At 51.0% G+C, this 13,745-nt stretch overlaps 1 protein-coding gene across 5 annotated transcripts in view; it reads right to left on the bottom strand.

Annotated features, from left to right (window-relative positions):
• The window catches only part of LOC121546156 (arginine-glutamic acid dipeptide repeats protein-like), a 339,630-nt gene that overhangs the window by 107,870 nt on the left and 218,015 nt on the right, over positions 1-13,745 (bottom strand). The window lies entirely within an intron of this gene.

The following is a 13,745-nucleotide window of genomic DNA, read 5'->3' as shown; positions in this document are numbered from 1 at the left end:
CATCTCCACTCCACTCCTCTTCACTCTACCACATACAGTGCTGATATGATCTGATCACAGGGAATCCACATCAACAGGCATTTCAAATGCATTCCTAACCACTGAGACACACACACACACACTTAATATCTATACACTCAACACACACACACACACACACTTGAAGAGATGTGTGCTGCTATGCAATGATGTCATGGTTCTTCCTGCAGCCCTCTCAACCTCTCATCTAGCCAACGTTTCAGGAACGTTTAACTTCAGACAGATACCAGCACGACTAGCTGAAGACATTTTCATCTACAGCTGGCGTATAAATGCAGCACTGTTTTGAGGAGATGATAAATGTTACTAAAGGGTTCACGTAATAGCCTGTAAAACAAGTCAACTATAAAATGCTTTGCTAACGCTGTTGGAACACGAATACAGACAAACACACTGATAAAGACACGCACTCACAGTTAAAAAGCACAACAGTCAGTGAATGAAACTGCCTCTGTCTGCCCTTGTTGACTGGAGTGGAAACGGCTACCTCATTCCAGAGCTGAGATTGTTGCACACAGAGCAGATCAACACACACAAAGAGAAGATTACAGCACACACTCACATTGTGGAGATAAACACTAACAGACAGGAGGGGGAGACAGAGAGAGGAAGAGAGAGAACCGCAGAGAACCGCAGAGAGAGGAAGAGAGAACCGCAGAGAGAGGAAGAGAGAACCGCAGAGAGAGGAAGAGAGAGAACCGCAGAGAACCGCAGAGAGAGGAAGAGAGAACCGCAGAGAGAGGAAGAGAGAGAACCGCAGAGAGAAGAAGAGAGAGAACCGCAGAGAGAGGAAGAGAGAACCGCAGAGAGAGGAAGAGAGAGAACCGCAGAGAGAAGAAGAGAGAGAACCGCAGAGAGGAAGAGAGAACCGCAGAGAGAAGAAGAGAGAGAACCGCAGAGAGGAAGAGAGAACCGCAGAGAGAGGAAGAGAGAGAACCGCAGAGAACCGCAGAGAGAGGAAGAGAGAGAACCGCAGAGAGAGGAAGAGATAATGAGAAAGAGAACCACAGAGAGAGAGAGAGAGCGAGAGAGAGAGCGAGAGAGAGAGAGAAGAGAGAGAGAGAGAGAGAGAGAGAGAGAGAGAGAGAGAGAGAGAGAGAGAGAGAGAGAGAGAGAGAGGGAGAGAGAGGGAGAGAGAGGGAGAGAGAGAGAGAGAGAGAGAACCGCGGAGAGAGAGATAAAGTAATAAAGTCAATTCTGAATTGATTAGAGTGGAGCGGTGCAGCCGGGAGGCGGCCATCTTTGTTTGTCTGTCCTTCTCTCTCTCAATTTCAATTCAATAGGTTTTATTGGCATGGGAAACATATGTTTACATTGCCAAAGGAAACAGCTCTCTCTCTCTCTCTCTCTCTCTACACACACTCTGGGAGATAGCCACTCTCTGGAGGAGTGTGAGAGATAGGATAACTCAGGGGCTAGGAGCTAGGAGATAACAGGGGCTAGGAGATAACAGCAGTAGAGCAAACAACACAAGGGAAAGAAAAATAGAAAGGTCCAAGAAAAACAGATTAAAAGAGAGGAGGAAAGAGAGAAGGAAAGAGAGAGGGGAATCGTGAAAGGGCGGTGTGCTGGCCAGCTAAGGAAAGAGAGAGGGGAATCGAGAAAGGGCAGTGTGCTGGCCAGCTAAGGAAAGGGGAATCGTGAAAGGCACTGTGCTGGCCAGCTAATCACCTCTGTGACCCCCTCTTCCCCCCCAATACACACACACATTATATCTGCCTGACTGAGCTGGCTGGCCCCTAATAGGCCTATCTCTGGGGGGGGGATTTCAGGGAATTACTGTTTCCGTTTTTTCGCTGCTGTACACTACAGGCACAGATAGAACAAGGAACTAGTTATAAAAAATCTTTGCTACGTGTGCATCAAAAGTAATTCATCAACAAAAAAATAAACATTCTTCTAAACTAAGCTAGAGCTGTTTTTAAGGCTAGCTAGCTAAATGTTATAGTTAAAAAAGCATTGTTTGCTGCCGAAGAGCTTGCTAAGACTATGTATATAACTTATATACACAGTACAATCAAATAAATACATAATGTTATCTCAAAACAGTAAACATAATGCTTTATAGCTATAATAAAGCTAACGTTAGCTAGCTAATAGGGAAGCTGATCTATGTTGGATGCGTTCAGGTTCAGCTCGTCTGGGTTTGTTGCTGTTAGCTAGCAAATGGACAGCAGCAGCACTGCAGTATTCAGACATGACACGAATTACCAACATAGTTGGATCATTCATTTATTTTTGCACTATACAATAAACGTTTATTAGAAGTCAGTCCTCGAATGCCAGCTAGCTAACGTTAACTTGCAAATCAGAGTTGAAACAAGCTAGCTAGCAGGGATTGAAAGCTAGATAGCTACATCCTATCAAACCTGTCATCAGGTGTGTTTTCGTTAGCCTGCTAGTTAGTGGCCAATGCTACTAACTAGCTAGCAACATTAGTGAAGCTAGCTGCCCAGCCATATTGGCTAGCAGGCAGGCAACATGACATCATTTCTATTTTGGAGGCAGTGGAAAGGCAATTCCAGCTAGCCCACCAAGGGTCAGCCCAACCTGGGCTTTACATACAGCAGTTTTTTCTCTCGAATTCGAAACAAACAGGTGTAACAACAGGACTTGCTCTTGGTTTGTGCCATTTCTATTGAGGAAAGACCATGCGCCTTAGACCGGATATAGGATTTCCCACAAATGGATGTCCCAACCCGGAAACGAGAGAAAGGCCCATGGACGTGCAGTTTCCTTTGTCTGGGGGTTTGTATAACATTCCAATCTGTAACCAGTGAGCCACTGAGCCGTGCCAGCCAAGGTGGACTGGCCCCTGTCTAGGACTGTGTAGCACCGCACCACACCACCATAAAGGACAGGGGGCCGGCTTAACCCCAGAGGTGAAAGGGGAGCACAGCTCTGCACGAGGGAGCCGCCATTTGGACATTCACTAGCACCCATATGTGGTTCGAGTCAGTCTTCAACATGGCAGCTGTAAGCCCACTTGGGGGGGGGGGGGATACAACTGTTTCAACCTGTAGGGAGGGAGGGAGGGAGGGGGGCGTAACACAAACGGACACCTAAGCAAAACCAGACCCCCTTCCTCCTCACCGCTGTATGCGTTAATAGGAAGTATGTGTTTATTTTCCGTTCTCTACCACTCTCCTCTTCCTCTGTGGCGGCTAAGTAATCCCCCCCTGATCCAGTAACACCTCACTCCCCCTGGTGTTGAAAATCCAGAAACACCTCACTCCCCCTGGTGTTGAAGAGGCAGTAACACCTCACTCCCCCTGGTGTTGAAGCAGCAGTAACACCTCACTCCCCCTGGTGTTGAAGCAGCAGTAACACCTCACTCCCCCTGGTGTTGAAGATCAGCAGTAACACCTCACTCCCCTGGTGTTGAAGCCAGCGTAACACCTCACTCCCCCTGGTGTTGAAGATCCAGTAACACCTCACTCCCCTGGTGTTGAAGATCCAGTAACACCTCACTCCCCTGGTGTTGAAGATCGCAGTAACACCTCACTCCCCCTGGTGTTGAAGATCAGCAGTAACACCTCACTCCCCTGGTGTTGAAGATCCAGTAACACCTCACTCCCCCTGGTGTTGAAGCAGCAGTAACACCTCACTCCCCCTGGTGTTGAAGCAGCAGTAACACCTCACTCCCCCTGGTGTTGAAGATCCAGTAACACCTCACTCCCCCTGGTGTTGAAGCAGCAGTAACACCTCACTCCCCCTGGTGTTGAAGAAGCAGTAACACCTCACTCCCCCTGGTGTTGAAGCAGCAGTAACACCTCACTCCCCCTGGTGTTGAAGCAGCAGTAACACCTCACTCCCCCTGGTGTTGAAGCAGCAGTAACACCTCACTCCCCCTGGTGTTGAAGATCCAGTAACACCTCACTCCCCCTGGTGTTGAAGATCCAGTAACACCTCACTCCCCCTGGTGTTGAAGATCCAGTAACACCTCACTCCCCTGGTGTTGAAGAGCCAGAAACACCCCACTCCCCCTGGTGTTGAAGATCCAGTAACACCTCACTCCCCCTGGTGTTGAAGATCCAGTAACACCTCACTCCCCCTGGTGTTGAAAAGGCAGTAACACCTCACTCCCCCTGGTGTTGAAGATCCAGTAACACCTCACTCCCCCTGGTGTTGAAGATCCAGTAACACCTCACTCCCCCTGGTGTTGAAGGTCCAGTAACACCTCACTCCCCCTGGTGTTGAAGATCCAGTAACACCTCACTCCCCCTGGTGTTGAAGCAGCAGTAACACCTCACTCCCCCTGGTGTTGAAGATCCAGTAACACGTCACTCCCCCTGGTGTTGAAGATCCAGAAACACCTCACTCCCCCTGGTGTCGAAACTCCAGTAACACCTCACTCCCCCTGGTGTTGAAGCAGCAGTAACACCTCACTCCCCCTGGTGTTGAAGATCCAGTAACACCTCACTCCCCCTGGTGTTGAAGATCCAGTAACACCTCACTCCCCCTGGTGTTGAAGATCCAGTAATACCTCACTCCCCCTGGTGTTGAAGATCCAGTAACACCTCACTCCCCCTGGTGTTGAAGCAGCAGTAACACCTCACTCCCCCTGGTGTTGAAGATCCAGTAATACCTCACTCCCCCTGGTGTTGAAGATCCAGTAACACCTCACTCCCCCTGGTGTTGAAGCAGCAGTAACACCTCACTCCCCCTGGTGTTGAAGCAGCAGTAACACCTCACTCCCCCTGGTGTTGAAGCAGCAGTAACACCTCACTCCCCCTGGTGTTGAAGATCCAGTAACACCTCACTCCCCCTGGTGTTGAAGATCCAGTAACACCTCACTCCCCCTGGTGGTGAAGATCCAGTAACACCTCACTCCCCCTGGTGTTGAAGCAGCAGTAACACCTCACTCCCCCTGGTGTTGAAGATCCTGTAACACCTCACTCCCCCTGGTGGTGAAGATCCAGTAACACCTCACTCCCCCTGGTGTTGAAGATCCAGTAACACCTCACTCCCCCTGGTGTTGAAGCAGCAGTAACACCTCACTCCCCCTGGTGTTGAAGCAGCAGTAACACCTCACTCCCCCTGGTGTTGAAGCAGCAGTAACACCTCACTCCCCCTGGTGTTGAAGATCCAGTAACACCTCACTCCCCCTGGTGTCGAAACTCCAGTAACACCTCACTCCCCCTGGTGTTGAAGCAGCAGTAACACCTCACTCCCCCTGGTGTTGAAGCAGCAGTAACACCTCACTCCCCCTGGTGTTGAAGATCCAGTAACACCTCACTCCCCCTGGTGTTGAAGATCCAGTAACACCTCACTCCCCCTGGTGTTGAAGATCCAGTAACACCTCACTCCCCCTGGTGTTGAAGAAGCAGTAACACCTCACTCACTCCCCCTGGTGTTGAAGATCCAGTAACACCTCACTCCCCCTGGTGGTGAAGATCCAGTAACACCTCACTCCCCCTGGTGTTGAAGCAGCAGTAACACCTCACTCCCCCTGGTGTTGAAGCAGCAGTAACACCTCACTCCCCCTGGTGTTGAAGTTCCAGTAACACCTCACTCCCCCTGGTGGTGAAGATCCAGTAACACCTCACTCCCCCTGGTGTTGAAGCAGCAGTAACACCTCACTCCCCCTGGTGTTGAAGCAGCAGTAACACCTCACTCCCCCTGGTGTTGAAGATCCAGTAACACCTCACTCCCCCTGGTGTTGAAGAGGCAGTAACACCTCACTCCCCCTGGTGTTGAAGATCCAGTAACACCTCACTCCCCCTGGTGTTGAAGATCCAGTAACACCTCACTCCCCCTGGTGGTGAAGATCCAGTAACACCTCACTCCCCCTGGTGTTGAAGATCCAGTAACACCTCACTCCCCCTGGTGTTGAAGATCCAGTAACACCTCACTCCCCCTGGTGTTGAAGATCCAGTAACACCTCACTCCCCTGGTGTTGAAGATCCAGTAACACCTCACTCCCCCTGGTGTTGAAGCAGCAGTAACACCTCACTCCCCCTGGTGTTGAAGATCCAGTAACACCTCACTCCCCCTGGTGTTGAAGATCCAGTAACACCTCACTCCCCCTGGTGTTGAAGATCCTGTAACACCTCACTCCCCCTGGTGGTGAAGATCCAGTAACACCTCACTCCAACTGGTGTTGAAGCAGCAGTAACACCTCACTCCCCCTGGTGTTGAAGCAGCAGTAACACCTCACACCCCCTGTTGTTGAAGATCCAGTAACACCTCACTCCCCCTGGTGTTGAAGCAGCAGTAACACCTCACACCCCCTGGTGTTGAAGATCCAGTAACACCTCACTCCCCCTGGTGTTGAAGATCAGCAGTAATACCTCACTCCCCCTGGTGTTGAAGATCCAGTAACACCTCACTCCCCCTGGTGTTGAAGATCCAGTAACACCTCACTCCCCCTGGTGTTGAAGCAGCAGTAACACCCCACTCCCCCCTGGTGTTGAAGATCCAGTAACACCTCACTCCCCCTGGTGTTGAAGCAGCAGTAACACCTCACTCCCCCTGGTGTTGAAGATCCAGTAACACCTCACTCCCCCTGGTGTTGAAGATCCAGTAACACCCCACTCCCCCTGGTGTTGAAGACAGCAGTAACACCCCACTCCCCCTGGTGTTGAAGAGGCAGTAACACCTCACTCCCCCTGGTGTTGAAGAGGCAGTAACACCTCACTCCCCCTGGTGTTGAAGTTCCAGTAACACCTCACTCCCCCTGGTGTTGAAGATCCAGTAACACCTCACTCCCCCTGGTGTTGAAGATCCAGTAACACCTCACTCCCCCTGGTGTTGAAGAGGCAGTAACACCTCACTCCCCCTGGTGTTGGGGTTTGGGGGCACGTCCCAAATGGCACCCCCTTCGTAGCGCACTACTTTTGACCATGGTCCACGGGGCTCTGGGAATAGGGTGCCATTTATAAAAACACACATGGGTTTGGGTGTTACGTAAACCCCATGTAGCGGCAGATGATTGTAGAGCCTCAACCTCCCTGCTGGCTGCGCGTCCAGCGGTGAACAGCAACAACCGGCTGGTTGTAGCTTTAGAGACAGAGACGGGATCTGCTCTGAACACATGATGTGATTAGGTCTCCTGTTTAGGTCCCCTGTAGCTCAGTTGGTAGAGCGTGGCGCTTGCAACGCCAGGGTTGTGGGTTCGTTTCCCACGGGGGGGGCAGTATGAAAATGTATGCACTCACTAACTGTAAGTCGCTCTGGTTAAGAGCGTCTGCTAAATGACTAAAATGTAAATGTAAAAAATGATTAGAGAGAAGAGGAGGCGGCGTGGGAAAGCTGACAGAAAACAAGCACAGAGACAGAGAGTATGTTTACATGCACACTAATAATTCAATATTAAACTGATTATGGCAGAAGGCAGAGTATGGAATTAGTCATAAAACACCCTTAGTCTTATCTTGATCGGCGTAAGGTCATAATCAAAGTAAGCATACAGCAATTAAAACACCTGTTTTTTTTTTGCAATCTTCCTAATTATTAGGACATTGACTTGTAGGAGGCTATTTTCAGACCTTAAAAAGGGATACTTCGGGATGTTGGCAATGAGGCCCTTTATCTACTTCCCCAGAGTCAGATGCACTCGTGGATACCATTTTATGTCTGTGTCCAGTACGAAGGAAATTAGAGGTCGTTTCGCGAGCCAATGCTAACTAGCGTTACCGCAATGACTGGAAGTCTATGGGTATCTGCTAGCATGCTAGTCGACTTCATCTCAGGCTTAACACCAGCTTCTCTAGCACTTACATATTAAACATCTTGTGATTGGAGTAAATGATGAATAAACTATTTACTAATCCATTATACAGTGCCTTCAGAAAGAATTCACACCCCTTGACTTTTTCCACATTCTGTTCTTACACTTAAGGTTTTGTGTCACTGGCCTACACACAACACCCCATCATGTCAAAGTGGATTTAAAATGAAACGCTGAAATGTCTTGAGTCAATAAGTATTCAACCCCTTTCTTTTGGCAAGCCTAAATAAATTCAGGAGTAAAAATGTGCTTAACAAGTCACATAATAAGTTGCATGGACTCCCTCTGTGTGCAATAATCGTGTTTAACATTTTTGAATGACTACTTCATCTCTGTATCCCACAAATACAATTATCTGTAAGGTTCCTCACTCAAGCAGGGAATTTCAAACACAGATTCATGTGGCAAAGAAATTAACTTTATGTCCTGAATACAAAGTGTTTTGTGGCGGGAGGAGGGGGGATGGCGGGAGGAGGAGAGGGGGTGGAGGGAGGAGGGGGGATGGCGGGAGGAGAGGGGGTGGAGGGAGGAGGGGGGTGGAGGGAGGAGGGGATGGCGGGAGGAGAGGGGGTGGAGGGAGGAGGGGGGGGTGGAGGGAGGAGGGGGGGATGGCGGGAGGAGGGGGATGGAGGGAGGAGGGGAGGAGGCAGGGATGAGAAGGCGGGGATGAGTCATATGGAGGAGCGCTCAGATAATACTAATTAAGTTCTGCTTCCTGTTTCTCTGAATCCATTACACAGGGTCTACAGACAATCACAGATTACAAAGGGAAAGCCACCCACGTCACGGACACCGACGTCTTGCTCTCGGACAAGCTAAACACCTTCTTCACCCGCTGCGAGGATACCACAGTGCCACCGACGCGGTCCGCTCCGAAGGACTGTGGGCTCTCGTTCTCCGTGGCCGATGTGAGTAAGACATTTAAGCTTGTTAACCCTCTCAAGGCTGCCAGCCCAGACGGCATCCCTAGCCGCGTCCTCAGAGCATGCGCAGACCAGCTGGCTGGTGTGTTTACGGACATATTCAATCTCTCCCTATCCCAGTCTGCTGTCCCCACTTGCTTCAAGATGTCCACCATTGTTCCTGTACCCAAGAAAGTGAAGGTAACTGAAACAAATGACTATCGCCCTGTAGCACTCACTTCTGTCATCATGAAGTGCTTTGAGAGACTAGTCAAGGATCATATCACCTCTACCTTACACCCTAGACCCCACTTGAATTTGCTTACCGCCCCAATAGATCCACAGACGATGCAATCGCCATCACACTGCACACTGCCCTATCCCATCTGGACAAGAGGAATACCTATGTAAGAATGCTGTTCATTGACTATAGCTCAGCCTTCAACACCATAGTACCCTCCAAGGTCATCATTAAGCTTGAGGCCCTGGGTCTGAACCCCGCCCTGTGCAACTGGGTCCTGGACTTCCTGACGGGCCGCCCCCCCAGGTGGTGAAGGTAGGAAACAACATCTCCACTTCACTGATCCTCAACACTGGGGCCCCACAAGGGTGTGTGCTCAGTCCCCTCCTGTACTCCCTGGCACCTCAGGAACCCACAAACGTTTACAGATGTACAATTGAGAGCATCCTGTCAGGATGTATCACCGCCTGGTACGGCAACTGCACCGCCCACAACCGCAGGGCTCTCCAGAGGGTGGTGCGGTCTGCACAACGCATCACGGGGGCAAACTACCTGCCCTCCAGGACACCTACAGCACCCGATGTCACCAGAAGACCAAAAAGCATGTCCACACACACACCCTCTTCCCTCCCCCTGTGCTGAGAGCAAATATATGTACAAAAGCAGAGGTGCTGTAGTCAGATTGAGGAGAGGTGCTGTAGTCAGATTGGGGAGAGGTGCTGTAGTCAGATTGGGGAGAGGTGCTGTAGTCAGATTGGGGAGAGGTGCTGTAGTCAGATTGCGGAGAGGTGCTGTAGTCAGACTGAGGAGAGGTGCTGTAGTCAGATTGAGGAGAGGTGCTGTAGTCAGATTGAGGAGAGGTGCTGTAGTCAGACTGGGGAGAGGTGCTGTAGTCAGATTGGGGAGAGGTGCTGTAGTCAGATTGGGGAGAGGTGCTGTAGTCAGATTGGGGAGAGGTGCTGTAGTCAGATTGAGGAGAGGTGCTGTAGTCAGATTGGGGAGAGGTGCTGTAGTCAGATTGGGGAGAGGTGCTGTAGTTAGATTGGGGAGAGGTGCTGTAGTCAGATTGAGGAGAGGTGCTGTAGTCAGATTGAGGAGAGGTGCTGTAGTCAGATTGAGGAGAGGTGCTGTAGTCAGACTGAGGAGAGGTGCTGTAGTCAGATTGAGGAGAGGTGCTGTAGTCAGATTGAGGAGAGGTGCTGTAGTCAGACTGAGGAGAGGTGCTGTAGTCAGATTGAGGAGAGGTGCTGTAGTCAGATTGAGGAGAGGTGCTGTAGTCAGACTGAGGAGAGGTGCTGTAGTCAGATTGAGGAGAGGTGCTGTAGTCAGATTGAGGAGAGGTGCTGTAGTCAGATTGGGGAGAGGTGCTGTAGTCAGATTGGGGAGAGGTGCTGAAGTCAGATTGGGGAGAGGTGCTGTAGTCAGATTGAGGAGAGGTGCTGTAGTCAGATTGGGGAGAGGTGCTGTAGTCAGATTGGGGAGAGGTGCTGTAGTCAGATTGGGGAGAGGTGCTGTAGTCAGATTGAGGAGAGGTGCTGTAGTCAGACTGAGGAGAGGTGCTGTAGTCAGACTGGGGAGAGGTGCTGTAGTCAGACTGGGGAGAGGTGCTGTAGTCAGATTGAGGAGAGGTGCTGTAGTCATATTGGGGAGAGGTGCTGTAGTCAGATTGAGGAGAGGTGCTGTAGTCAGATTGAGGAGAGGTGCTGTAGTCAGATTGAGGAGAGGTGCTGTAGTCAGACTGGGGAGAGGTGCTGTAGTCAGATTGAGGAGAGGTGCTGTAGTCAGATTGAGGAGAGGTGCTGTAGTCAGACTGAGGAGAGGTGCTGTAGTCAGATTGAGGAGAGGTGCTGTAGTCAGATTGAGGAGAGGTGCTGTAGTCAGACTGAGGAGAGGTGCTGTAGTCAGATTGAGGAGAGGTGCTGTAGTCAGATTGAGGAGAGGTGCTGTAGTCAGACTGGGGAGAGGTGCTGTAGTCAGATTGGGGAGAGGTGCTGTAGTCAGATTGGGGAGAGGTGCTGTAGTCAGATTGAGGAGAGGTGCTGTAGTCAGATTGGGGAGAGGTGCTGTAGTCAGATTGGGGAGAGGTGCTGTAGTCAGATTGGGGAGAGGTGCTGTAGTCAGATTGAGGAGAGGTGCTGTAGTCAGACTGAGGAGAGGTGCTGTAGTCAGATTGGGGAGAGGTGCTGTAGTCAGATTGGGGAGAGGTGCTGTAGTCAGATTGGGGAGAGGTGCTGTAGTCAGATTGCGGAGAGGTGCTGTAGTCAGACTGAGGAGAGGTGCTGTAGTCAGATTGAGGAGAGGTGCTGTAGTCAGATTGAGGAGAGGTGCTGTAGTCAGACTGGGGAGAGGTGCTGTAGTCAGATTGAGGGAGAGGTGCTGTAGTCAGATTGGGGAGAGGTGCTGTAGTCAGATTGGGGAGAGGTGCTGTAGTCAGATTGAGGAGAGGTGCTGTAGTCAGATTGGGGAGAGGTGCTGTAGTCAGATTGGGGAGAGGTGCTGTAGTCAGATTGGGGAGAGGTGCTGTAGTCAGATTGGGGAGAGGTGCTGTAGTCAGATTGGGGAGAGGTGCTGTAGTCAGATTGGGGAGAGGTGCTGTAGTCAGATTGGGGAGAGGTGCTGTAGTCAGATTGAGGAGAGGTGCTGTAGTCAGACTGAGGAGAGGTGCTGTAGTCAGATTGAGGAGAGGTGCTGTAGTCAGATTGAGGAGAGGTGCTGTAGTCAGACTGGGGAGAGGTGCTGTAGTCAGATTGAGGAGAGGTGCTGTAGTCATATTGGGGAGAGGTGCTGTAGTCAGATTGAGGAGAGGTGCTGTAGTCAGATTGAGGAGAGGTGCTGTAGTCAGATTGAGGAGAGGTGCTGTAGTCAGATTGGGGAGAGGTGCTGTAGTCAGATTGGGGAGAGGTGCTGTAGTCAGATTGGGGAGAGGTGCTGTAGTCAGACTGAGGAGAGGTGCTGTAGTCAGATTGAGGAGAGGTGCTGTAGTCAGATTGGGGAGAGGTGCTGTAGTCAGACTGAGGAGAGGTGCTGTAGTCAGATTGAGGGAGAGGTGCTGTAGTCAGATTGAGGAGAGGTGCTGTAGTCAGACTGGGGAGAGGTGCTGTAGTCAGATTGGGGAGAGGTGCTGTAGTCAGATTGGGGAGAGGTGCTGTAGTCAGATTGAGGAGAGGTGCTGTAGTCAGATTGGGGAGAGGTGCTGTAGTCAGATTGAGGAGAGGTGCTGTAGTCAGATTGGGGAGAGGTGCTGTAGTCAGATTGAGGAGAGGTGCTGTAGTCAGACTGAGGAGAGGTGCTGTAGTCAGATTGAGGAGAGGTGCTGTAGTCAGATTGAGGAGAGGTGCTGTAGTCAGACTGGGGAGAGGTGCTGTAGTCAGATTGAGGAGAGGTGCTGTAGTCAGATTGGGGAGAGGTGCTGTAGTCAGATTGAGGAGAGGTGCTGTAGTCAGATTGAGGAGAGGTGCTGTAGTCAGACTGGGGAGAGGTGCTGTAGTCAGATTGGGGAGAGGTGCTGTAGTCAGATTGAGGAGAGGTGCTGTAGTCAGACTGAGGAGAGGTGCTGTAGTCAGATTGAGGGAGAGGTGCTGTAGTCAGATTGAGGAGAGGTGCTGTAGTCAGATTGAGGAGAGGTGCTGTAGTCAGACTGGGGAGAGGTGCTGTAGTCAGATTGGGGAGAGGTGCTGTAGTCAGATTGGGGGAGAGGTGCTGTAGTCAGATAGAGGAGAGATGCTGTAGTCAGATTGGGGAGAGGTGCTGTAGTCAGATTGGGGAGAGGTGCTGTAGTCAGATTGAGGAGAGGTGCTGTAGTCAGACTGAGGAGAGGTGCTGTAGTCAGATTGAGGAGAGGTGCTGTAGTCAGATTGAGGAGAGGTGCTGTAGTCAGACTGGGGAGAGGTGCTGTAGTCAGATTGAGGAGAGGTGCTGTAGTCATATTGGGGAGAGGTGCTGTAGTCAGACTGAGGAGAGGTGCTGTAGTCAGATTGAGGAGAGGTGCTGTAGTCAGATTGAGGAGAGGTGCTGTAGTCAGACTGGGGAGAGGTGCTGTAGTCAGATTGAGGGAGAGGTGCTGTAGTCAGATTGAGGAGAGGTGCTGTAGTCAGATTGAGGAGAGGTGCTGTAGTCAGATTGGGGAGAGGTGCTGTAGTCAGATTGGGGAGAGGTGCTGTAGTCAGATTGGGGAGAGGTGCTGTAGTCAGATTGAGGAGAGGTGCTGTAGTCAGACTGAGGAGAGGTGCTGTAGTCAGATTGAGGAGAGGTGCTGTAGTCAGATTGAGGAGAGGTGCTGTAGTCAGACTGGGGAGAGGTGCTGTAGTCAGATTGAGGAGAGGTGCTGTAGTCAGACTGGGGAGAGGTGCTGTAGTCAGATTGAGGAGAGGTGCTGTAGTCAGATTGAGGAGAGGTGCTGTAGTCAGACTGAGGAGAGGTGCTGTAGTCAGATTGAGGAGAGGTGCTGTAGTCAGATTGAGGAGAGGTGCTGTAGTCAGACTGAGGAGAGGTGCTGTAGTCAGATTGAGGAGAGGTGCTGTAGTCAGATTGAGGAGAGGTGCTGTAGTCAGATTGAGGAGAGGTGCTGTAGTCAGACTGGGGAGAGGTGCTGTAGTCAGATTGGGGAGAGGTGCTTTAGTCAGATTGGGGAGAGGTGCTGTAGTCAGATAGAGGAGAGATGCTGTAGTCAGATTGGGGAGAGGTGCTGTAGTCAGATTGGGGAGAGGTGCTGTAGTCAGATTGGGGAGAGGTGCTGTAGTCAGATTGAGGAGAGGTGCTGTAGTCAGACTGAGGAGAGGTGCTGTAGTCAGATGAGGAGGCTAAGATTGGAGAGGTGCTGTAGTCAGACTGG

Source organism: Coregonus clupeaformis, chromosome 30 (assembly GCF_020615455.1).
Source record: "Coregonus clupeaformis isolate EN_2021a chromosome 30, ASM2061545v1, whole genome shotgun sequence".
NCBI lineage: Eukaryota > Metazoa > Chordata > Actinopteri > Salmoniformes > Salmonidae > Coregonus > Coregonus clupeaformis.
The sequence above is the reverse complement of the archived record's forward strand: the minus strand, read 5'-3'. Positions and strand labels throughout refer to the sequence as shown.